Consider the following 24,843-nt stretch of genomic DNA (forward strand, 5'->3'; position numbering starts at 1 on the left):
AAATAAGTAAACTCCAAAAATGACAGAGAAAGATGACAGAAAGTATAGGGAGAATCTATTTATTAATTTATATCATTCCTTTAAAAAAATTCAGTTGCAGTTTCTCTCCTTTCCTCACCCATTCAGAAAGTAAGTAACATGATAACCATTAAACCTGTGAAGTTACTCAAAACACTTCTGTATTAGGTATGGGGGGGAGGAAAAATAATAAAAATGAAAAATAGCATTCTTCAGTTGTCTTTCCAAAGAGAAATAGCATTTTTCATCATGCAGGATTGCCCCAGATAATTGTATTGATCAGAGTTGTTATGTCTTTCATAGTTTACCATCATTATGTGTATAATGTTCTGTTGACTTTGCTCACTTCATTTTTTATCAGTTACATTTTTTTTTTTTTCTGGAACTATCCTATTCATCATTTCTTGTACCATGATAGTATTCCATCACAGTGACAGTTTATTCAGCTATTCTACAATTGATAAGAATCTCCTGAATTTCCATTTTAACACCACTAAACAAACAAATAAATAAATAAATGGATGAATAAATTAACAAAAGCTGCTACAAATGTTTTTATACATATGGCTCCTTTTCCTTGTCTTATGATCTCTTTGCAATGCAAACCTACTTGAGGTGTTCCTGGGTCCAAGAGTATGCACAAAGAATATGCCCTTTGGGTATAGTTCTAAATTGTTTTCCAGAATGGCTAGGCCAGTTCAAAATTCCACTAGCAATGTTTTGATTCCTCTGTATTTCCACATACTCTCCAGCATTTGTCATTTTCTTTTTCTGTCACATTAGCCAATGCGATAGACATGCAGTGGTACTTCAGAATTGTTTTAATTTGCATTTCCTTAATCAGTAGTGATTTAGAGCATTTTTTCATCTGACTATTGATAGCTTTAATTTCTTCTGAAAACTGTTTGTTCATATCCTTTGGCCATTTATCAACTGGGGATGGAGAATACAATTTAAGGGTAAAGATAAGAGAACCCAAGGAAATAGGATTTCCTTAAAATATACCAAGCAAAAATAACTTAAGAAAATATATCTTTAAATTTTTCAATTCAGGGGAGGGAAATTCATATGAGAGACAAGGATAAAAATACAAACTTAAATACTACAATTTTACATGTGAATAGATTAAATCATCCTATAAAACAAGATTTACAAATTGAATAAGAATACAAAACACCAAAATCTGTTGTTAATCAGTTTTGTTCTTCCCCCTTTCTTCATTCTTTTTTTTTTTTTTTAATAAAATGTCTTTGCCATAAAGAGTATCGTGAAAGGAGGGGTTACTAGAATGAATTATGCAATGTAACAACTAACTATATCAATATAATTTTTTAAATGCTGTGGTTAAAAAAAATTAGTGTATGTTAATTTAGGAAGCCCCTGTAAATGTGTAGATAGAAAAAGTTGTCAGTTACATGAGTCAATTATATATCTTCTAGATTTTTTTAAGGGAAAGAATTTTTACTTTTTCTCATGATTCCCCATGATTCTCCTGAGATCCAATTATTATTTCTATTTGATATTCCTTTAATGGGACTTCTATTTTTCATTCAGTATGTGAAGGGCTAAGAAATTAAAATCTTAATATGGTAACTCTTATGGATACCAGTCAAGAAACAAGTTATTCTGTAGAAATCTTGAAAGGCATTTTCATGTTTTTTTTTCTTAGTAGCATTTATAAGTTCAGTTCTATTGCTTATAGTTGTCCTGTCATCAAAATTACAATCAGGAATCAATATTGCTGGAAACTGCATTGTGAATGTGCAGTAAGTTTTCTTCACAGAGTCATTTCCACTTAGTATAACAAAGTTGAATCAAACCTCATAGGGAAGATCTTCTTTCTGATAGTTTTTAAAAGTTGTATTATTTAAAGGTGGCATCTTTTTTCCTTCCCAGAATACATAATCTGCATTATTAAATTTATATTATTAATTTTTTTCTATAGCTACTTTCAGACACTTTGGTGTATCTTAACTGACCTTATGTAAGTATGAAGTTTGTTTATATTACTTTACATGAATTAATTTTTTCAATAGGGAGTAAAATGATGTAAGGAAATTTACAAATAGTAATTATAACTTTAAATGAGAAAGATAAATTAATAGCATCTCTATGGTGTCAAAGAACTGGAAATTACAGGGATTTTCATTATTTGGAAAATAGCTGAACAAGTTGTGGGTTATGATTGCAATGGAATACTATTGTGCTATAAGAAATTATGAGCTCAAAGATCTTAGAAATGTATGAAAAGACATTAGAAAATAGTGCAAAATGTCTCTCTTTAAAACCGTTTATCTTCCATCAATAAAAATAACAAAGATGTAGATAGATACATGTATATATTATGCATATTTTATGTGTATGCTGTTTCCCTCTGTCTCTGTCTTGCTTATTGTCTCTCTGTGTGTGTCTCTGTCTCTCTCCCTACTGTCTCCTGTCTTTCATTTCTGTTTTTATTTCTCTCTCCAAAATATATAACCAGTATAACCAACTTGATTTGACTAAGCTGCATCCAGTGACATCTTAGTCAAGCACAGTATAGATCAATTCCCTTTAACAGAAGCAGCATATTTTTCAACACGAAAGCTGTGCTTATCAAGGAATATTTAAGGACAGTTCCTGAGACAGAAAGGAGTCTGCTACTGCTATCTTAATTTCTCTGACATACCAATGAAAGATTACTATCTAGGATATCTTGTTGTTGTGGCTTTCAATTAAAAATAAAATTTATAGTTATGCTCCTAATAGTTTATTAAACTATTCTAAGATCTTTAACTATCTCGGCCTCACCTGAGATTTACATTGAAAGTGTAAATTTTGTGGGATCATTGAAGTACATGTAACATAAATTTACCCCATTAATCACTGCTCAGAGACTAACATTTTATAAGAAAAATTAATGGTATAATGAGGACACTGCATTGGTATAGAGACAATGCCATCTTTCTCAATACTGTCATTTTGAGGCTTTATTTTTTAGATGATATAATATAGAATTTCTTTGAATAAAGAAAAATCAATTAACAGGGAAGTCTTCCAACAGTACCTGAACCAAATACAAAATGGATGAAGATCAAAATAGCCTCTACAGGCATTCAAAATCTATTTTAACAAACAAAACGGTTGCTCAGATTTCAGGGATGCCACTGTAGGTGGAAAGCCCCCTGGGTTTTACTTTATAAGACATGAGTTTAAATCTGAAATTCATAAATTTAGACCATAAAGGGACTTTAGAAATTCTGTGGTCTAGTCCCACCATTTTACAAATGAGGTGGCCAGGATGGGAGGAGATAGGTTCACATACTCTTTGAAGGAGTAATAATAGAGTTGACTGAAGCAGGGCTAGGCCTAGATGTAGTAGGTAATTGAGGCAACCATCAAACTTTCAGCCTTGACTATGGAAGCTCCAGGGGTGAAAGGGTTAAGTCCTCCAGGGCATATCTCCTAGGCTGGACAGTATCCAGGGCAAACTGACTTAGTTTGAAGAGATTACATTTTACTCAACCTAATAGATTATTTTTGGGTCTTAAAAAATTGGAAAGGAATAAATTGTCATTTCATATCAATTATCTTTTTGGGAACTGCAGATAATCTTATAGAACTCATTGTCTCCCACAACTGCAAAAACCCAAAAGATACAAAGCACTAAGGTAATCAAAGAAAATAAAATCCCTTTATTACATCACAGTATTCTTTCTCTACCATGCACTATCTTTTTATTAATATCTTTCAATTCGTCACTATTGATTCAACTTTTATTCATCTATCTATATTGCTTTTTTAGCTTTTAGATATAAAAAATTTTATTAATGTATTCTGCAAATACAGAAGCCCTCCTTGTGGGAGCTTTTATTTTTCCATTTAGGCCTAAAACCATAGTTGATATTCTCTTTCTCTCATAGCTTTTGTTGAATTCTAAAGCAAAGAAGACCTTTAGTTTAAAATTAAGACTTTATGCTAATGTGACCAGATAAATCAGATAATTCAATAAAAAATCAAATTAATTGTTAATAATGCAAAGAAAAAACAGACCACATTGATGTGGTTTTCTTTTTCTTTCTTTCTTTTTAAGTCAATTGTTTTGGCATCATGTATATATAGTCTCAAAGACTTATCTTGGTCCTCTCCTTTAAAATAAATTTGCATCTGCCATGGTGTTAAAACCAAATCTGCTTGATCAGTACATTCTCCTGTTTGGTAGTCCAATGTATATGAACATTCACAATTGTTACAAGGTATGCTGTCATTGACTAATGTCCACAGTAAGGCAAGATAAAGCTAGGATAAAATATAAATTAAACTGTTTATTTTTTCAGACTCTTCACAACCTAGCCCCAAGGTTTTCCAGTACATTTCTCCTTTCCCTCTTAATCTCCCTCCTACTCCTTTGTGGGTCAGCTGTCCTGTGCTTGTCTCTGTTCTTCACATGTGGCACTACATATCCTGGGTCTCTGTGTTGGCACTGACCATCTGCAGGGTCTTGTTTCTTCTTGGAAAAACCCTCTTTTTCCTTCAGATAGATCTCAAACATCACCTTAGAATTAAAGAATTACTAACTTTTTTTCTTTCTATCATGGACCCACTTTGGTTTTCTGCTCAAGCCTATATAGACTCCTCATAAGAATATTTTAAATGACTAAAATAAAATAAACAGAATTATGAACAATATAGAAAAACAGTTATCACAATATTTTAAAATTAAGTTCATAGACCTCAGGGTAAGATGTTCTACTATATATGAAGTCTTTTCTGATGCCTCTAACTGGTGATGTCATCCTTCTAAATTTCCTTTTTTTAACTATTTTATATTTGTTTATATTTATCCTCTATATATTGTATAAATTCTATGTATTATTAATTTATTTTCTACATTCTTAAAAATGTACTTGTTTCATAATGTGAGCTTTTTAAAGTATTTTGGTATTTGACAAAGTTCATGGGATATTAAATAAGTATAATAAATTATTGTTGATTGATTTCTTGAACTGATGGCTCCATGCATTAAAAACAAACAAAAATATTTTTAGTAAAAAGGCTAATTTTATAATCTCAGTTTTAAGCATGTGTATGATTATAATTAGTCAACAAAATATTAAGTATAGCCTATGTAATAGGCAGTATATGTATTTATCCATCTATGTATACATGTAGTTGTCTATGTATCCATGTGTGTATGTGTGTGCATATACATATGAATATTGTATGTATGTATAAAATTCATATGTATGTTGTTTATTCATTTCACTCATTTCTGACTGTGATCCTATTTGTGATTTTCTTGGCAAGGATACAATAGTTATTTGTCATTTCCTTCTCCAAACTGTTTTACATGAGAAAACTGGGAAACACAGGGTTAAGGACGTTATCAGGTTCTTAAAGGTAATATATACCTGAGACTGAATTTGAACTCATATCTTTGGTCTCCAGGCCCAATACTCTATCTACTGGGCCAACTTAATGCACTGTGTGCTTATGTATGATGTTTATTTTATAGTATATATGCATACACATATATGTGTTATATGTGTATATATGTGTACACACATATATCTACAAATATAATTTAACCAAAAAATTAGGGGATAGTATTACAAACTGTATACTAGCTTTATGCTCTTATAATTGCTTATACTCTTAATCAGAAAAAATATATAAATAGGGCGCATAGTTATATGTGTCATATATTTTCTAATTTTTTTCTGTATTTATGTCAACATTTTCACATGTGACATATAGACATTTAAGAAATGCAGTTATTTTCTGTTTTTCCTTTATGATATATGTAATTGAACAGATGTGCTTGATATAGATATATCTAGGTGTGTATTCTCAAATTTTTTAAAACTGAAATTAATGTAAGCTCTAACAATTGGATTTTTAGCAAAAAGTTGGGCCTCCTCATTCTTTATAGTATAATCAGTCTCTGTATGTACATGGTTTAATATTTACTGTTGCATTTGATGTCCTCCTGAGCTAAAACTGAAATCCCTTCATCTGTTTGCAACCTTTTCCCTGGTCACTATTAGCCTTAGGACCTGTGAACTAGAATTTATGCTACTCCTCATAGCTAAATTTTGAAAGAACGATGTGACTATTTTGTTTTTGTTTCTTTCACCTTTATCCTACCTCCTTTATTTTTTAACTACTTAATCTTTACTTTCAACCTTGTACTCAGTGTCCTGTTGAACTCCAATGGCAAACCAATCGCTAACTATCATCTCTTTCCACCCTATGCTTCTGCTACTCACTTAAATCATCACTGCTCACTTCTGTATATATTGCCTCAATTTTTTTAGAATAAAATTATAAGGTCAAGCTTTCTTGGAACTCATGTCTTAGCATTTTCTTGCCTTTTGCATTTCTTAAAATCTCACCCAATAGCCTTTCTTCTATCACAATCTATATTTATAGCTTATGTCAAAATGTTTCATTCTGAACAGAGATTCCTGCTTCTCTTGTCTTCTAATTGGCCACCCCACTTTACTTAATAGTAATTTGCTATTTTGTGATTCAATTATTGTTTAATTTACAACACAGTTTTTTGCTGGAAATTTCCTAAAAAAAATACTTCTGATATTCAGATTTTTCACTAAAGAACTGACCTTCCCTGCAATCTGTCCAATTCAGTCAGACCATATTGTACTTAAACATTTTCCTCATCCCCTCAAATGCTACATAATTAAAAATTTCAGAACCATCTTGTCAAGAGTGGAGACTCATTTTGAAATATAGCAAAGTATTTCCATAGAATTTCAGAATCTCAAGAATTTAAGTCTAACTTCCCACCCAATGTTGGAATACCTACTAAAGCATCTCTAACAAGTAGCGTTTCAGCTTTTACCACAATAAATCAGACAAAGAGCAGAAAAATATCTCATAAGGTAGCAGTCTATTCTATTATTAGTCAGTTTTGACTGATAATATTTCTTCTTTATAATACATTGGCATTTGTCTTCTAAGCATCAAGTATATGTATTTTCTCTGGATTTATATAAAATAAATATTATCCTTATATTAGTTATCCCTTCAAATATTTGAAATCACTATGTCCTTAAAAAAAACCCTTTTTTATACATTCCTAATTTTCTTAGACACTACTTCTATGCCATGATTTTTGATATTATGCTAACCTATCTTTTTTAAGATTAATATAGATTTCTAATCTACATTAGTTTGCTAAATATACCACTTAGAATGTAGGGAGCTGACTTTACTGTAGACTTGAACCTGTGGTCTGAATAGCACAAAGTAGTATGTGAGCATTAGCAATCACATATTGATACATGAACTAGATATTTCAAGTCAGTGGGGCTTTGAATTCAGTAGTGAATTATGAAGACATAAGATGACTAAAAAGTATCTATTGATTCTATATACCTATAAATAAAGCTCAAGGTATTCTCATATAACATTAGCTCCTCAAAGTTAGAAACTTTAATTTTGTCTTTGAATCCATATTTTCCAGCAAACGGAAATAAGTACTTAATCAATCTGGGTTGGATTGATTAAAGATTCCTTAGCTTCTTTGGAATCCATATCATAATGTTGTTTCATACTGAACGTGCACTCAGAGAAAAATCCCATGATTTTATTCCCTCCCCACCCTGCATGGGAACTACTTTATTTATATAACTAAACATTAATGCTGTGTTTTTCCTTCTTAATCTTCATCTTGGAGACATCATAGTTTTTTAGCAGATTACACATTTCGGTATCTAGAATTCCAAGGTGTGCACTCTAATCAATGCATGAAAAGAAATACCCTCAGCAATTCTTACAGTTTGAGTAAAATGATGCAACCTCAACTATCAGGATCAAAAATTAAACTAATTGCTCAGATTTTCTCTAGCTGTAAGCATAGGATATTCATAGGAGAGAGTTAATCAGATCCTTCTCCCTCTCCCTCCTTTTCAGGTCCCTTCCACCTTTCCTTCTTCCATCCCTCCCTCCCTCTCCCTTTCCCTATCTTTGTTTCTGTCTCTCTGTCTCTCTCTGTCTGTCTCTCAGTCTCTCAGTCTCTGTCTCTCTGGATTTCCAATCACATCAGTACATCCAAGTTGTATTAAGTTGTATTATATGCCCTAGTAGCAGAGATAATCATAGGAAAAATTATGAGTTTGGCAAATCTTGTTTTTAATTTTACAGACTTTCCATTTTTATGTTTCTTTTTTTAAAATTATGGATAGTCTCATTAAATATTCAGTGCTTTATATGGTTGCCTTTCTCCTCCCTATAACAAAACTGCTTGTGAACTAGGCATTCACAGTAAAGTATAAATGACCACTAGCTTAAATGTCAACTCTGCCAGAAAGATTTACATTGGGATAGTAATGAGTCTAGTGTAAAAGGATAAGGATCTAATTGTGAATTTTCTAGAATTGGAGGAAACATATGGGAAAACTTAGGAGTCTTTCTGAAATCTGTAAGATAGGAGTGATCTATTCAAGTTGGTTCTTCATGAGTACCTATTCAAAGGGACAAGAATACTCAAAAGGAGTAATATCAGTAGAAAATTATAGATTCCAAGCCTCTTCCCAAAGATGAAGATCAAACAATATTAAGTACTTTAACTTGATCACCTAAAAAACTTTTTTCATTACTTATAAATTTGAGATTTCCAGCAAATTTCCAAATTGATTGAAGATGGTTGCTTATTTTCTCTGGAACTCTTAGTTGTATGAGCACATTGTTTGGGTACTTTTTGAGAAAACCCAGCCCTGGATCATTTTTTTTTCATTCCCAACTTTAGTAGATCTGCTTATAACCTAAGATTAACTTTCTGTGAAGATGATGCCTCACTGAAGATTTAAGCACTTACCCTATGCTTCTGCAGAGAAGGAAAATTCCAGTGAGGTAGGAACAAGTGAAGTTGAAGAAACATTTTCCCATCCCCAAATTTACTTTTGTAACATCACTACATGCTTTGCATTTATCAAGGTAAGGGTCATTAATCTATATTCCATTTGCAAATGATTTATCTCAACAAAATATATTTACTTTTTATTTGTTTCAGGTTTGCTCAAATTGGTTTAAAGTTTATCTTAGTCTAACAAGTTCATATTATATATTAGGAAATGAGACCCAAAGGGGTTATTTATTGATTTGACCAAGACCATATAGCTGATTAATGGCATAACCAAAATAAAATCCCAGGTCTTCAGCTTCCAAATACAGAAATTTCTCTATTCTTCTACACAATGTCAAATGTGAGCTATGGTATGTTAAAGCTGAGAAAATTCAAGCAATTTTTTTTTCTAAAGAAAGAATAAGATAGCTTCCTATTCCCTTGTAATAATTCCTCACTATTTCCCCTCTCTTTTTCAATTCCTCCAACTCTGCAAATTCCAAACTTTTTAAAGCAATCTATTTGGGGCTAGAAACAGACATGATGTTCTCCCCCCCCTCCACAAGGGTAATGTTTATGGAAATGTGCTAAAATCCTGAAAAGGAGGACTCAGCATCAAATTACCATTTCTCCTTAAATATCATGCTGCTCCTTCTATTCCAAAGCAGGTGAATGCTTTCTACAGATGCAGGTTTAAAGCTATTATTCTCACCCACACTGTTACAGCATAGATTTCATTTGAAAAAAAAAGTTGCTGTGTTCTGTCATCCTTGGAAATCAAGAACATGCTTTGCATTCACTCACTTGGCAGTTGAGTTTACATTTTAGCTGCATATATTGCACTGAAGAGATAGGTCCTGGGCACATTCTTACACATATGAATAAATAATGTTAAAGCTAATAAGATCTCAGAGAGAAAATGATGATTGTCTTTAATCACTAACCTTAAGCAGCAGCGAACCATATTATCAAACACCTTCATTTCTTATAAAACTATCTATCACACACAATATAGACCTGATGAAAAAGAAGGTGGAAGTAATCAGGACAGAATGCCAATTACCTCATTACTTGTCATAGCGCATTGTAACTGGAAATTGCTTCTTTCAGGTTCTGTTTGCTCAGGCAATTACAATAAACTCTCTGCTTGACATGTTGTTTGCACAGATGTAGTGCATTAATAAACATGAGGGCTAATCTGAATTATTGAACCAGCCGCAATAATTCCAACAAAGGATTTATAATAAGTCCAAGAAAGCTGAGGTATCACTGGAATTCCCTGTAAGCAACACTGACATACTTTATCACATGTAAAATCCTCAAATTTAATGTACAGTACTGGAATATGTCCCATAGGTATTTTATATTTTCTAGTACTCTAAGCCCTAAGCAACTTCCATTATGAAGGAGAATCAAGGCTGCTAAGGTAAGTGGCAATATCACAGACTTAGAAGGAAATTACTTTATTTGCTGTATATTTTTCTACATCTCAGACCCTTATTACCCTTATTCATTTTCCTCCTAATTTTACTAAAAAGAAAAACCTCCAGCAGACCAGTTGGTGATATTACAACATTAAACTCTTTGAAATGTCAAAGTGAATGACTTTATGTATTCCAGGAAAAAGGATGGGGAATATTCACTTTCCTCATTCTGACCTCTCACTCTCAATGGAAAATATCATTTTGCCTTCGATGGAAAGAAAAGTAGCACACAGGCAAAAACCTTGTCTATGTAATGGAAGAGGTTTTGGTCTCATGATCAATAAAGCTGCTTACTAATTTAAGAATAAAAGTCATAGTAAAATGAGTTGTTATTAAAGTTAATAAGATCTCAGGAATTAAGTTTTTTCCTACTTAATAAATTAGTCAAAGATATATTTTCCAAATCAAAATATCTTCATTTCAAAAATCTTATGCCTATATTCAACCATATAGGAAGAGTTGGTGTCTTAAAATATCTTTAATATTGGTCATTTGAAAATAAAAACAATGAAATAAGATCTTGGTATGTTGGGTCCTATAACCCAACTACACTGCTCCAGTTAGGCATAGATTAAAGAGTAGTGGGCTGAATTATTAGCCCTTGATAGCCATTTTTAGCCATTGATAAGTGTGGCAAACTAATTTAATTTAAACAATGACATTCTCCCCCTTGACTTACTACTATGTTTAGTTCAATAAAGAAGAAAGAAAGAAAGAAAGAAAGAAAGAAAGAAAGAAAGAAAGAAAGAAAGAAAGAAAGAAAGAAAGAAAGAGGAAAGAAAGAAAGAAAAAAGGAAAGAAAGAGAGAGAGAAAGAAGGAATCTTATCTTTCTATGTCATTAAAAATGATTAGCAAACTAATGTTTGAATAATTATTTGTTTTTCCAACTAAAGTTAAGATAAATTTAAGTAGTTATTTTTTCCTTTTCTATGTTTAAAACCAATGAAGATACCCCTTGCCTTCATCTTCCTAATGTCATTTTAAACCTTATGTTAATATCACTAGTTATATCTTGTTTAATATTCACTGAAATTTTAACAAATTTAAGAAAAAATATTCATGAGTATGCAAGTGCTTTTACTTTGTTAATAGAGATTAACTTTTTATCAAAATGACAATAAAAGAGTGGAATGGAATGAATAAGTATATCTTCTCAAAAATAACTTTTCATTATTTTATCAATACTTTCTTCAAGCATCCCAAGAGAAAAAAAACAAAACAAAACAAAACATGAAATTAAGGTTTGAAAGTCAGACTTATTTTTAAGTCTAATTAATTGATATGTTAAATTATACCACTAATTCTTTTCTTTTCATCCATGCCCTTCCAACATCCATCTCTTTCTTTGTGTCTCTGTCTGTTGTTTGCCTGTTTTAAGTCTGTCTTTCTGTCTGTTTCTGTTTCTGTCTGCCTATCTCTCTCTATTGCTGTCTGTCTACCTGTGTTTCTTTCCCTCCCTGGATCCATAATTTTTCTCATTTTTTTTAAACTCTTTGATACATAATATAAACAAATAGTTTTGATCATGTAAATGTATTTGACCAGGCCTAAAACCAGCCCATTACATCCCAATTTGGACAAATAGGCATGCAAATAAATATTTGTCTCATAGCATTCTGTTCATGTAAGTAATAGGAAGAAAATGACATCCAAAATCACTTTTTTATTCATTAATAATCTTCCTTAAAATTGCCCTCAAAATCTGCAACTATTCTTTTCATAGTTAGATTGAATCTATCTTCCATTTAAGTCCAGTGATAGACGTATAATCTTAATAAAACAGGACATATACATATACACACATATACACATGTATATGTTTTACTATCTATTAAAAGGTCAAAAGATCATGAATAATTGTATCTAAGTGATGCATATACCAGATCTTCATAAAGAACACAAAAGAGGACACATAGGTCTTTAAAAGTGCAAGTTACAAGACCTATTAACAAAAGCTATTTCTCAGGACATTAAAAAAAAACAAATTAAGACCAAACAGTACAACGCACTTTAAATAGAAAATAGTGTATCCTATCTATTCAAGTCATGTGGTCATGTACTAACAGACATAATTTTTATTCCTTTTTTCCTATTTGACTGTTTCTCAAGTAAGATGTTCTAAGCAAGTGGATATTAAAGAATCCAAGTGAACAATATAAAATCTAGGCTTCTGTAAGTATTAAAATACTAATATCATAAATTAAACCACACAGAAGTCAGATGTAAAAGTTAGTCTTCATCATACTATTATTAACTTGCCCTACTTGCCCATATTGTATTGCTAGTGTCTGTTCTAGGGTTATAAATGGATATATTATTAAAGCATATGTATAGTGCTTGTGAGCATACTATTAATAAATTAATTGGAACTATAAATTATGACAAATCAAATATTTTATTGGTTAAAGTGTTGGTCATTGACATTAAAAAGTAGGAGAAATTAATTTAAATTCTGTCAGTAAAAATAAGATTGTGAACATCATCAATAGAAACTTACATGTAAAATTGTGGAAGAAAGATCAAAACTAAAATAGCTACAGCCACCTGTTCAATGCACTACTGCAAATAAAGGAGACTTACCCAAATAAAACAAAGCTCATTGTCTTCTAGTATGTAAGAATATTGGGAGGAATAAAAAATGCATTGTGTCAAAATAAAATGTTTTAATGTGATAACTTTCAAAGACTGAACATTATTTTCAAATATAATTTTTTTAAGTGAGGAGTTGCAGGACACTATGATTCAAGAAAGACTACAGTGGGCTAGGCCAAGTAATAGTGCTTATGTGAAGAAAGACTTTAAAGACCATCCTTCACTGCTTGAATAATGGGCCTCTACAGTACTCTAACCACATTCTCAGAACTATTTCCATTTTCATTTGCACTTTTCCTCACTAAATACTAATTCTACAGCTATTTTCAATATGAAATGAATCTACCTTTGTGTTACCCTGTTTTGTCTTACACAACATTATATTTCCTACAGATATACTCTTGTCCCCTTTCTCTCTTTACCATACTGGTCCACACATACAGGCACTTAAAACACACAATTTTTTCCACTGAAGAGACACAGATCTTACTGAATATAATATGTAAAATGGGGGATAGCCTAAAACAGTTCTTTACTTCCCTAAAAGTATGAGGAATCTAATGATGGCTCATTAAAATGAGATGAGAAATTGTGAAAGTAGCACCATTTTACAAAATATGATTACTTTTGTTGCCCCATTTTAAGCTTGAAGACTGAAAAGTACACAATAAATAAAAGAGAGCAAACATTTTCACAAATGACCATGGGTAGAATGCTTCTTCCACATCTATTTATTCCTTCATCCCAATAATAAGAAAAATAACTTGCATTTAAGTAACTACTAAAATTTTACCAGGCATGCAATACCTCTAAGTACTGTGTCTCAATTTCCATGGATAAAAATGCATTTACTGTGATATAATTTCAAGGAAATGAAACTAGATGCCATTAAATCATTTCTTTCTAGTGGAACATGTCATTTCTTCATCTGTCTCCTATCCCAATTTAAGAACCAGGTTTCTATTAAACTTGAATAAAAAAGAGCTATAGGAATGGTGTCTAATTGAACACAACACATTTCTTAACTTTGTGAATGAATAACAATAGCTCCATCATTTCTATTATACAACACTTGCAGTTTTTTCATTCCTTTGAGTATTTATTTCTTTAGAGTTGCTATATTTAAACTATTTATATAATTGGAAATTATAAAGTCATCAGGACTTCACATTTCCTCATCAACATGCTATTCTCGTTGCTGTAGAGGAATTAGAAAAGGAAATGAGGATCTCATGTTATCTATCACTTGCCTTTATCATGAGCCCATGATTACTTGGAATCCTTCCAAGATAGATCTAAAGACAAAGATCTTTGGGAAGATACATGCTCTTGGGGAAGTTTATAAAATAATAACCATTTTTATAAATTGTATCCTCATTAGAAAGCTATATTCCCAAATTAACCTGGGGAGGCTGTATTATGTCTTTACCAGTCATGTACCCATGTTCATTCTTCAAACAGACTAAGAAACACTTTTTCATTTGTGATATTTGCCATCATGCACTTCTATCTAAATATAAAAGTTTGTGGAATTGCTGAACTATGCTAAGGTTTCCAAATTCAATAGTTCCTAGATCTTGTAATTCCGTTTGTTTATGGGAAGGGAAGAGAAAGGAAGGAACAAAAGTCAATGGAATTTTGCTATTCCTATTTATTAAAAAAATCATCAAATTCAAGACATCTGTTGATAGATTCCTACCAAATCTGAAAAACAAGGTGGGGGAAAATCAAGACCTGATAGGAAGCATTGTATCACTCTGAAATATTGACCAGCAACATTCACAATGTGCCTTAGGGAAAGTAATATAAGAAGGATTTCTGTCTTTAGTTGAAAGGGAAATATCACATGACAGGGGATTTGGAAGAGTAAAGCTAGGATAACAAGTATTTGGAAAAGAAGGGTTAAAATATTCATCATGCTACCAGATTCTTCCAAGGAAAGAATTCCATCTGCATAGTCAAGAACACAATGTGCAAGCAAGATAGTTAGTGGGGGCACCCTTAGCATCAGGCACCCTCTTTGGCTCTCTTTGTCAATCTCTCTTTAAACTTATTCAAGTTCTCTTAAAAGATATCCATCTTGCAGAGACATGATGAGATGAGGTGCTCTAAAAATATTTCCAGAGATAAAGGCTGTTTTAAGCATGAGTAAATACAACTCAGAAGAGTTAGTAAATATTCATATACATTTGACAGCTCTCTCTTGTGTTCATAATATGCTTGCAATTTTTGTTCTTCTTCCTGAATTACGTAACAGAGTAGCATCTCCAAACATTACCATATTACAAGATCTGAGAAGCTGAGAAAAATCTTAGTGAAATATTCAACATTTCTTTTAGCTAATTATTTCTTTCTGGGAACTAGCCAAGCAAGCTACCACCACAACAATTAGATTGTCTTTTTTAAAATTTTAAGTGAAGCACTACTGTTTTCCTTTTTTTTTTTAATTTAATGAAATAGCAGAAATACTTTCTTCTCTTTTTATCTCCCCCTCTTTCAATTCAGACGTAAAGAGTAATAACAAACAATTTCTCTGGCATGGTATAGATACAGAATCAAACCTCCTTTAGTAAAGACAACTTAAATCACTATAAGGGGAAAAAAAAACATAAAACTCGGAATACTGCAAGGAGGCAAGCTTACCTTTTAAATGCTCTGAAGATCTTAATATTTCAAGTGCTAAAGATGCAATATCCTGCAAAGCTTTCCCCCTTGGCAGAACTGCACGAACTGTAACAGATTCAGAAAAACAAATAGGAGCTTTATACAAAAAATGTGGAAAAATCCAAGAATTAAAGTACCGTTATTTCTATTTGATGAGAGTACAGTCTATTTCTTGGAATATGTGAGTCAGTGCATATTTCTTTGTCATTGTTTTGAGGTTCACTTAACCATAAAAAGGAAACATGACAACAAAAGTAGAAGGGAGTTCACTGAAGCATAGCTGTGTTGATAATAGGCTTTCTTCAGGTTAGCCAAATTTAACTGGCAAAAGCACTCCCCTACCCTTTTGTCTGCTATATTTTCACCATAATGTCGATATCCCTTGAAATATTTCACAAATCTGGCCCGCTCATTTGTTGAGAAAGATGGGGAAAAAGTTATTTTGGGGGTCCATCCATAAAAGTTACATTATGATGTATTATGCAATTCTAGTACAAAAGATTCAAAAGGGGAAAGTGCACTTCACACGGACACAATTAGGGCTTCGGTTTCCGCTCTCCTTCCCTTGTCAAAGCTTTGATTCAGTTTTCCCGGGTTTTGTCCAAGGGTCATTACAGATGTCTGCAGATGATTAGCATCCCCCCACACCATCAAAATGAGGTGATTAGCAAATTAAAATCTTTGAATCTTTCTCTGCATGGTGAGAAGCATTGGGAAGGATTAGCAGGCACAGCTAATTGTATAGTTATGAGAGGAGCATCAAGGTGTTTACTGGGGAATTTGGGCAGTTAAGAGTTAAATAAAATCAATCTGAACCTAGTTATATCACTCAGTACAGTAGTTTAATGAAGCAGTCAGGTTTGAAATTTGGAAATAATGGTGTCCCTTATAAGGTCCTACAGGGGCTTCATGCATCCATGCCACATCCTCAAATGGTGCCAACTTGACCCATAATAAACTAAGTTAGGCATACAATGGTGAGTACAACTTTTCAGCCTTCATTGCCAGAATCAGAAGCAAAGAAGCATACTGGAACTGAGCTTGTTTTTCAGAAGCACTAACATTGTCAGAACATATCCTTATGGATATGTGCTGAATCAATGATGAATTTATATGATAAGATGATAGAGATTTCAGTTTCAAGCCACAACTGAAGAAGCAGAGAAAGTTTCTTTCTTGGCTTCAGCTTTGTTTTAGTGGAGCAAATGCTAAATTATGGTGGCAGACGATGGGAAGAAAGCCGTGGCCAGAATTACCTCAAACCACATATAGTATGAAGAAATTAGAGAGAGACTATGCAAATGAGATCCCAAATTCAGATTTCTGTTTGAAATATATATGCTATAGGAATGATTTTAAAACTATATACCAAAATAGAAATATGAAAATGACTGTTGAGATCTTAAATGATACCTGAAAGGATTAGAGTTCTTTTTAAATCTCTTTTGCTTTGTGGTAGAGATACACTTTAATAGTGAAAAATAAATAGAAAAATATTTCCCACTCCTACTCCTAAAAAAGAAAGGAAATATATTTGAATGATCCACATCATGAAGATTTAATAAAATATGAAAAGGAAGAGAAGGGAGAGAAGGAGAGGGCAGGGATGGAGAGGGGAGGAGACAAGAGGGAAGGCTAAGATTAAAGCATCAATGCTGGGATATAGCATAACAAAACCTTCCACAGAAATTGAAGGTCACATATTGCCTCTGACACTTAAAGCTGCCAATTGGTCATTTCCAAAATCATCAAGGAGAGTTCTTACTTTTGAAAAGATGAAACAATTTTCAGATGAACTTTTTAAATAATTATAGAACTTTAGAAGGCTGTACGACTGTGATAGAAGGGTTTTATGGGACAATGCATCCCATTCACATTCACAGATATGATTGCTAACTGTGTATGTTCCTTCATTCTATTTTTCCTCTTGTTTCTTCTCTCTCCTTTCACCTTTTCCCTTCTCCACAGTGTTTTGCTTATCTACTTCCTCCTCCAATCTGCCCTCCCTTACTTCAGCCCTCCACCCTTTACTTAATTTGTTCCCTTTCTACTTCCCTATTGGATGATAGATTTCTATATTCAACTCATCTTTGAACCCAGATTGATGAAAGATTCAAACACTACCAATTGCCCACCCTCCCATCATTTCCTCCACTTGAGCCTCTTCATGTGAAATAATTTGCAACACTATATCTCTCCATTCCTTCTACATCTGTAGTGTACTCCTCTTTCTTTTCATTGAATTGTTTTTTGTTATTCCCTCAAATATTCTTTATGCCCATACTTGCTGTCTATGTATATTCCAGCTAGCTGGACAATTAGCAATAGGTGTTTTTAAGAATTACAAGCATCACACCTGTCAGATTGGCTAGAATGACAGGGAAAGATAATGTGGAATGTTGGAGGGGATAAGGGAAAACTGGGACACTGATGCATTGTCGATGGAGTTGTGAAAGAATCCAACCATTCTGGAGAGCAGTTTGGAACTATGCCCCAAAAGTTATCCATAACATTTTTCCTTTCTTTAAATGTGAACTCTTCTATTCGAGGTGGAAGGAAAACTGTCTTAAGCTTCTTGTGCCAGAAGTTACAGGTTACCTGCTGCTTCACTGATGTTTCCCTGAGCTCCAAATGGAATCTTCCTGTCTGGTGCTGCACTGGTACCGTGAAGTGGTGGTGGTTGGTACTGCTAAAGGCTATAGAAGTTTGGCAGCTTACCTGGTGCAGCAATGGAGTTCTGGTGATGTGATGTATCTGAGAGGTTATGTGTTTGGTGGTTGTTTATTTCCCCATTGATACACTGAAGCACAGAATGTTCTGGCCATTGGCAGCTGATTGTTTAAGGCTAGGCTGAAGCACATGACAGATTCCAGTTACTGGTGGCTGTTATTTGGTTAGGCTCCTATAGGATTGGCTTCTATTTCTTTGACTGGGGCTACATGACAATGCTCATAGTTGTAGTCTGCCCAGTTCCTTGGCTATACTAAAGCTCTTGGGGGTTCAAATGTTAGTTTTTGCCTGCTCTACTCCACTGCAACTTGGGATCTATTTTTCATTTGCTGAGGAGGGGCTTGTTGCTGGCTTTATGGGATGCTTCCTGTATTGGACTGTGCTCCCATTTAACCTCAGTGACAGAGACTTTTCTTCCTGGTCTTCCAAGGCTCTTGGACTCAAAGGTTATTTCATGTCATTTTATTGCTGCTGTTCCAGGATGGTATCTCATAGTTGTTTGGGGGTAAATGAAGAAAAATTAAAGTCATTTACTGCTGTTCAACCATTTTGGATCCCCGAATGAATACATTATTTTTTTCTAGTAAATTTATTTATTTTTAATAGACATTGGTCCAAAATCAGAGTAAAAGAGAAAAACTATGGGAGAGATAAAAAAATAGAAAAAAAAGTGAACATAGCATGCAATGATTTACATTTGGTCTCCTTAGTTTTTTTTCTGGATGCAGATGGCCTTTGCTGTCCAGAGTCTATTGAGACATTTTCCATCATTGAACCACTGAGAAGAACCAAGTCTCTCATAACTGATCATCTCATATTCTTGCTGTTATTGTATAATATACTGTTGGTTCTGCTTGTTTTGCTCAGCATTAGTTCATGTAAATCTTTCCAGGCTTTTCTAAAATCAACCTGCTCATCATTTCTTCTTCTATTAACTTCATATGCCACAATTTATCGGGTCATTTCTGAGTTGATGGGAATCTATTTATTTTCAATTTTTGCTATCCCAAAAAGAGCTGCTACACACAGCTACAAACATTTTTGCACATATGGGTCATTTTCTCTTCTTTATGTTTTCCTTGGGATACAGACCCAATAATGGCAATGCTGGGTCAAAGGGTATGGGCAGTTTTATAGCCCTTTGAACATAGGTCCAAATTGCTCTCCAGGATGGTTAAATCATTTTACAACTCCACCAAAAAAAGCATTAGTTTCTCAGTTTTCTCCAAATCCCCTCCAAAAATTATTATTATCTTTTACTGTCATTTTAGTCAAGTGTGAAGTGGGACCTCAGAATTGATTTAATTTTGCATTTTGTAATCAAAAGCAATTTAGAGCATTTTTTCATATAATTATAGATGGCTTTAATTTTATTATCTGAAAATTGTCTATTCATATCCTTTAACCATTTATCAAATGGGGAATGAATTGTATTCTAATAAATTTGACATAATACTTTATGTATTTTTAGTAATGAGACCTTTATCAGAAACACTTACTGCAAAGATTTTTCCCTTTGTGCTTCTCTTTTAATCTTGTTTGTGTTTTTTTTTGTTTGTTTGTTTGTTTGTTTTTTATGTGTATGTGCAAAACCTTTTTAATTTAATGTAATCAAAGTTGTCCATTTTGCCTTTCATAATGTTCTCTAGTTCTTTCTTGGCCATAAATGTCTCGCTTCTCCAAAGATCTGATAGGTAAATTATGCTTTGTTTTCCTAATTTGTTTATGATATCCTTTATGCCCAAATTATGTACTCATTTTGATCACATTTTGGTATGGGATGTGAGATATAGGTCTGTGCCAAGTTTCTGACATATTATTTTCTAGTTTTTCCAACAATTTATGTGAAATAGTGAATTCTTATTCTAGAAACAAGCGTTTGGGTATTTATCAAACATTAGATTACTATAGACCTTAATTATCTATTCCATTGATCCACTGCTCTATTTCTTAGCCAGTACCAAAAGGTTTTGATGACTGTTGCTTTATAATAGGGATTTAGTTTTAGCACTGCTAAGCTACCATCCTTTATGTTTTTTTTTACTCCAAGTAGACCAATTTAGACAGAATTGTCATTTTTATTAGTTATTTAGTTACCTATTTATTATTTATTATTTAGTACAGCCTACCCATGAATAATTGCTATTTTCCAATTCTAGATCTGATTATATTCATATTAGAAGTATTTTGTAATTGTGTTTATATAATTCTTTGGTTTCTCTTGGCAGGTAGACTCTCAAATATTTTATTTTGCCTGGTTATTTTAATTGGAATTTCTGTTTCTATCTCTTGCTCATAGGATTTATCAGTAATATAAAGAAATCCTGATAATTTGTATGGGTTTATTTTATATCCCACAACTTTGCTAAAGCTGTGAATTATTTCCAGTAGGTTTTTGGATGATTTTCTAGAATTCTCTAAGTATATTATCATATCATTTGCAAAGAGTAAGAATTTAATTTCCTCATTGCCTAACCTAATTACTTTAATTATATACTATATAATAATAATTAACAGTTAATTATATATGTCACATATATATTATATATTATAATTAATAATTCCAATCTTTTGTTGTTGAAACTACCAGATCCTGGGTAATCTTGACAAGAACTCCAAAATTTCAATTGTTTTTGTCTAGCAGCTTGCATTATTTTTTCCTTAAGATTGTAATTCTGGAACTTTACTTCACTGTTCCTTGACTTTTGTGGAATTTTTTAAATAAATATTTCCTCTACTACTTCTAGAATATCGGAGCAGTTTTCCTTGATGATCTTTTGAAGAATGTTGTCCACATTTTTCTTTTTGTACATGACCTTCAGGAAGGTCAATTATTTCTTCTGGATCTATTTTCTAGGCTGGGTATTTTGTAAATGAGGTAGTTCATATTTTCTTCCATTTTTTTCATTCTTTTTAGTTTGTCTGACTCATTCTTGTTATCTCATAGTTATTAGTTTCCATTTGTCCTGTTTTTAATGTGTTTTTAATGTGTGATTTTTTTTTTTTTTTCAGTTAGCTTGTATATCTCTTTTTTCAATCTGGTTAATTAGAATTTTTTTTCTTTCTTTTCCCAAGCTGACTCTTTCATGCATACCTCTCATTTCTTTTCTCATGTTTAATTATACCTCTTTTATTTTCCTTTAGTCTTCCTTTAGCACTTCCAGGAATCTTCTTTGGGCTTGAGACCTACTCATATCACTCTTTGAGATTTCTTCTGTGGACATTTTGTCTTCGTCTGAGTTGCTGTTTTGGTTTACCCTCATACCATAGTAGCTTTCTATGGTCAAGATTCTTTTCTGTTTTTTGCTCATTTTCTTTCTTTTACCTTCAGTATTTCCTCTTTTTTTACTTTTAAGGTTGAGCTCTGCTCCTGGGGCAAAGCGGGCACTATACTAAGCTTCCTGTGCAGCTCTGAGCTTTGGTTTTGAGCACAGAGGCCTCGTGTTTGCAGTGGATAGTTTTGTCTACTCTGTGCAGGAAACAGCCAGATTTCACAGAAATGGTCTTCTGAGCTGGAACTGGAAGCTGCCCCTCTAATGAGTCAGGACTGAGGATCTTAGTTGCTGATTTAAGACACTTTTACCAGCTCTCCCAGAGTTTATATGAGTTAGGCTGAACACTTTTTTCATCCCAGTGAGATTGACCTTTCTTGAAGATTTTTCCAGTTTATCTTGAGCTAGAAAGGGGTTTCATTCTGTCAGACCCTGTTCAGAAGCTTGATGAAGCTTCTTCTTGAAGAAAAAATTTCAAATTGAGCTAAAGTTAAACTTCTTAGAGAGGAAGAAAGTTAAAACTAAGCCTAAACCTTGGCATACATAGTTAATCTTTCCAGTAATTTGACTAGTGGGACTTGTATCAACATTTTAGTTTGGGACTCTATAAAGGATTGAAAATAAGACTAATAACTTAACTAGCTACTCTCTTACTATGTCTCCCTGCTCCCACTCCACTCCCATTAGCTTTTGGCTGCTTGCTGGCATAGCAGTTAGAGGGATGAGCCTAGAATGAAGATGTTTCCTATTCATGAATTTAAATCTGACCCCAGATACTTACTAGCTCTATCATCCTGGACAAGTCACTTAATCCTGTATGCTTCAATTCCTCTTCTATAAAATGAGCTGAAGATGGAAATGATAAATCTTTCTAGCATCTTCGCCCCAAAGCACTTTAGTGTCTTTATCACAAACAGTTACATAATTGAAATGACTCAAAAACAAAAATCTCTAACTATAAGTTTTTCAGTTTCACAAAACACATTACACAATTAGTTCATCTGATCCCTATAACAGTTCTATGAGGTAATGACTATAGTCATTATTTTAAAGGTGAAAAAACTGAGGACCAGAGAGCCCAAATGACTTTCCAAAAGTTATATAGCTTATATAACCATTATATAACCTTAATATAACCATAAATGAATTCATTTTGAACAGGATCAGAAATAATAGCAGCAACAATGTATCCCAGAAAATTTTTTAAAGTAACCATAAAGATATAAATATAAAAGAATAAGAAAGTTATTCATCATTAACTTTTGCTGTAGATAATAATTTTAAATTGGGTTGACATCTAATGAGAAGTACCAGTATTGTGATGTCACTATCTTCATCAAAAAAACTTATGTGCTTTTCCTCTTAATTGACTATTATAGTTTCTAACAGAATATGAGAAACAGCAAAGCTATAAAATATCAGTTACATACACACCCACTCCATTGACCTCAATGAAATGTTCATTACAAAACTCAGAATGAACATTTGAAATGTCGACATTATTGAGTCATCTGGAATTCAACAGGAATTTATCCATTTTCTCAGATCAGTGGTTATTTAATTCCCTTTCTCTTATTTAAATGAAGGTTTGAAAATATTTAAGAGCTCCACTTATTTTCCTAGTAGATGAACCTTCTTATGTATGATATTTTTTCTTTGTTCATATCTTAGATAAAGTAGGTATTTTTTTTATGAAGGAAGACTTTGGGCATCACATAATCCTCCTATATGATTCTTTGTTATAAGTTTTTATTCACACCTTGTCAGTTTAGACTGGGATATTCTCTTTTCCTCTCACTTTAGTTGAAACTTAGGTGTGCAGTATGCTTCCTTGTGACTTCAGTACATGGCTAAATTTTCAGAATAACACTTTTTCATACTTCTCATCATCAAACTCTTTGTTAAATATAAATAATGCTGGGTCATTATGGTAGGATATTTTGAAAAGGAAATTTAAATAATCATGATCCCTGACTTTTAGGAAGTTACAAACACAAATAGACTATTTAATAAAATTCTTCATTTCATTTAGAAGTATGAATTCAAGAGGAATCTAGAAACCTCAGCTCAAAAACACCAGGGAGATAAAATATGAATTTAAATGAATCTGTGAATCAATATGGAATTTGTTAAAAATCAATTAATTCAGTGACTTTATTTCAATCTCTAACAGATCATAGACTCAAATGAATAATACACTATATGTATTACCTCCATCATTTTTTTCCATTGCCTTGCTGATTTTCCTTCCCCCACTTTGCTTCTCAATCCCAATAGTCCTTAATTTCCTGGTTGACTTTCACCCAATCTCTACTATATTTCCTTTACCATTCATCCTGTAATAAAGTCATTGTTTATGTTTTGCCCCTGCATCTCAAAATGTCTTTGTGTCTTTCTAAATTGAAATCAGAAGCATTTCATCTAAGAATTCAAAAATATTTCTGCTTTGCCTTGGAATATGTTTTCCCATTACGTGATTTTCTTTAGAGATTTACTGATCTATAATTGAATTCCCCTCACTCTCATGGTTGGCAGGCAGTGAAACTAGATGCTATTAGAGTACTAACCTCCACAGATGTATCTGTCTGTAGTGTATTGCAGGAATGGTCAAGAGGCCAAATTCCACTATCCATCTCTTTAGGAGGCAGGGAAGAAGGCCAACTCTATAATCCATAGCAGGGCTGGCTGGCAAGGCCTTTTCCCTAGACCCCAGTCTTGGAGTATAGGGACAATCTCATTTGTCTGGCCTATTAAATGTTGAAAGCACTCCAGAGTTTTATACCTAAAATTACACAAAGGGATTGTGAAATCCTCATTCTCAGGCAAGAAGAGATTTTGAAGCCAAATTTTAATTCTATTTTCAATATATCTGTTTAAAAGCCATTACTATGCACAATAACAAAACTGTAATGAAAGCTTTCAAGGAATGGCAATGCTTTGCAACAAATTCTTGTGGAACTAGATAAATATAACATTAAAAAAGAAAAACAAAGAAATACATTGGGTGGGATGCTTTGGTTATTGTTTATCTTTCACTCACAAAGAGGACCATGATATCAGGGAGATAATGCTATTACATGTAAGTGAATTATGTATACACACACACATCTACACATGCATATCTGTATGTGTGTGTGTGAGTGTGTGTATGTGTATAGGAGATGAAGATCTGATTTTCTGAACAAAAAAATGCAATTGCAAATTATATTTACTTTGAGCCAACAAGGCCCCAAATAA

At 32.8% G+C, this 24,843-nt stretch overlaps 2 long non-coding RNA genes across 10 annotated transcripts in view; one reads left to right on the forward strand and one right to left on the reverse strand.

Annotated features, from left to right (window-relative positions):
• The window catches only part of LOC141560912 (uncharacterized), a 506,908-nt gene extending 490,144 nt beyond the window's left edge, over positions 1 to 16,764 (reverse strand). For 3 of the 9 annotated variants that reach the window (XR_012487893.1, XR_012487887.1, XR_012487886.1), the window contains exon 1: positions 15,584 to 16,760. This is a non-coding gene — a long non-coding RNA (uncharacterized LOC141560912). Of the gene's footprint in view, positions 1 to 15,583 lie in introns of all 9 variants that reach the window. The other 6 variants (XR_012487888.1, XR_012487890.1, XR_012487892.1 and 3 more) reach the window with 5 other exon arrangements.
• Positions 9,502 to 24,843, forward strand: part of LOC141560913 (uncharacterized) — a 53,635-nt gene continuing 38,293 nt past the window's right edge. Inside the window, exon 1 of the long non-coding RNA XR_012487896.1 lies at positions 9,502 to 10,289. This is a non-coding gene — a long non-coding RNA (uncharacterized LOC141560913). The remainder of the gene's footprint in view (positions 10,290 to 24,843) is intronic.

The sequence above is a fragment of the Sminthopsis crassicaudata genome, chromosome 3 (genome assembly GCF_048593235.1).
Source record: "Sminthopsis crassicaudata isolate SCR6 chromosome 3, ASM4859323v1, whole genome shotgun sequence".
Lineage (NCBI taxonomy): Eukaryota > Metazoa > Chordata > Mammalia > Dasyuromorphia > Dasyuridae > Sminthopsis > Sminthopsis crassicaudata.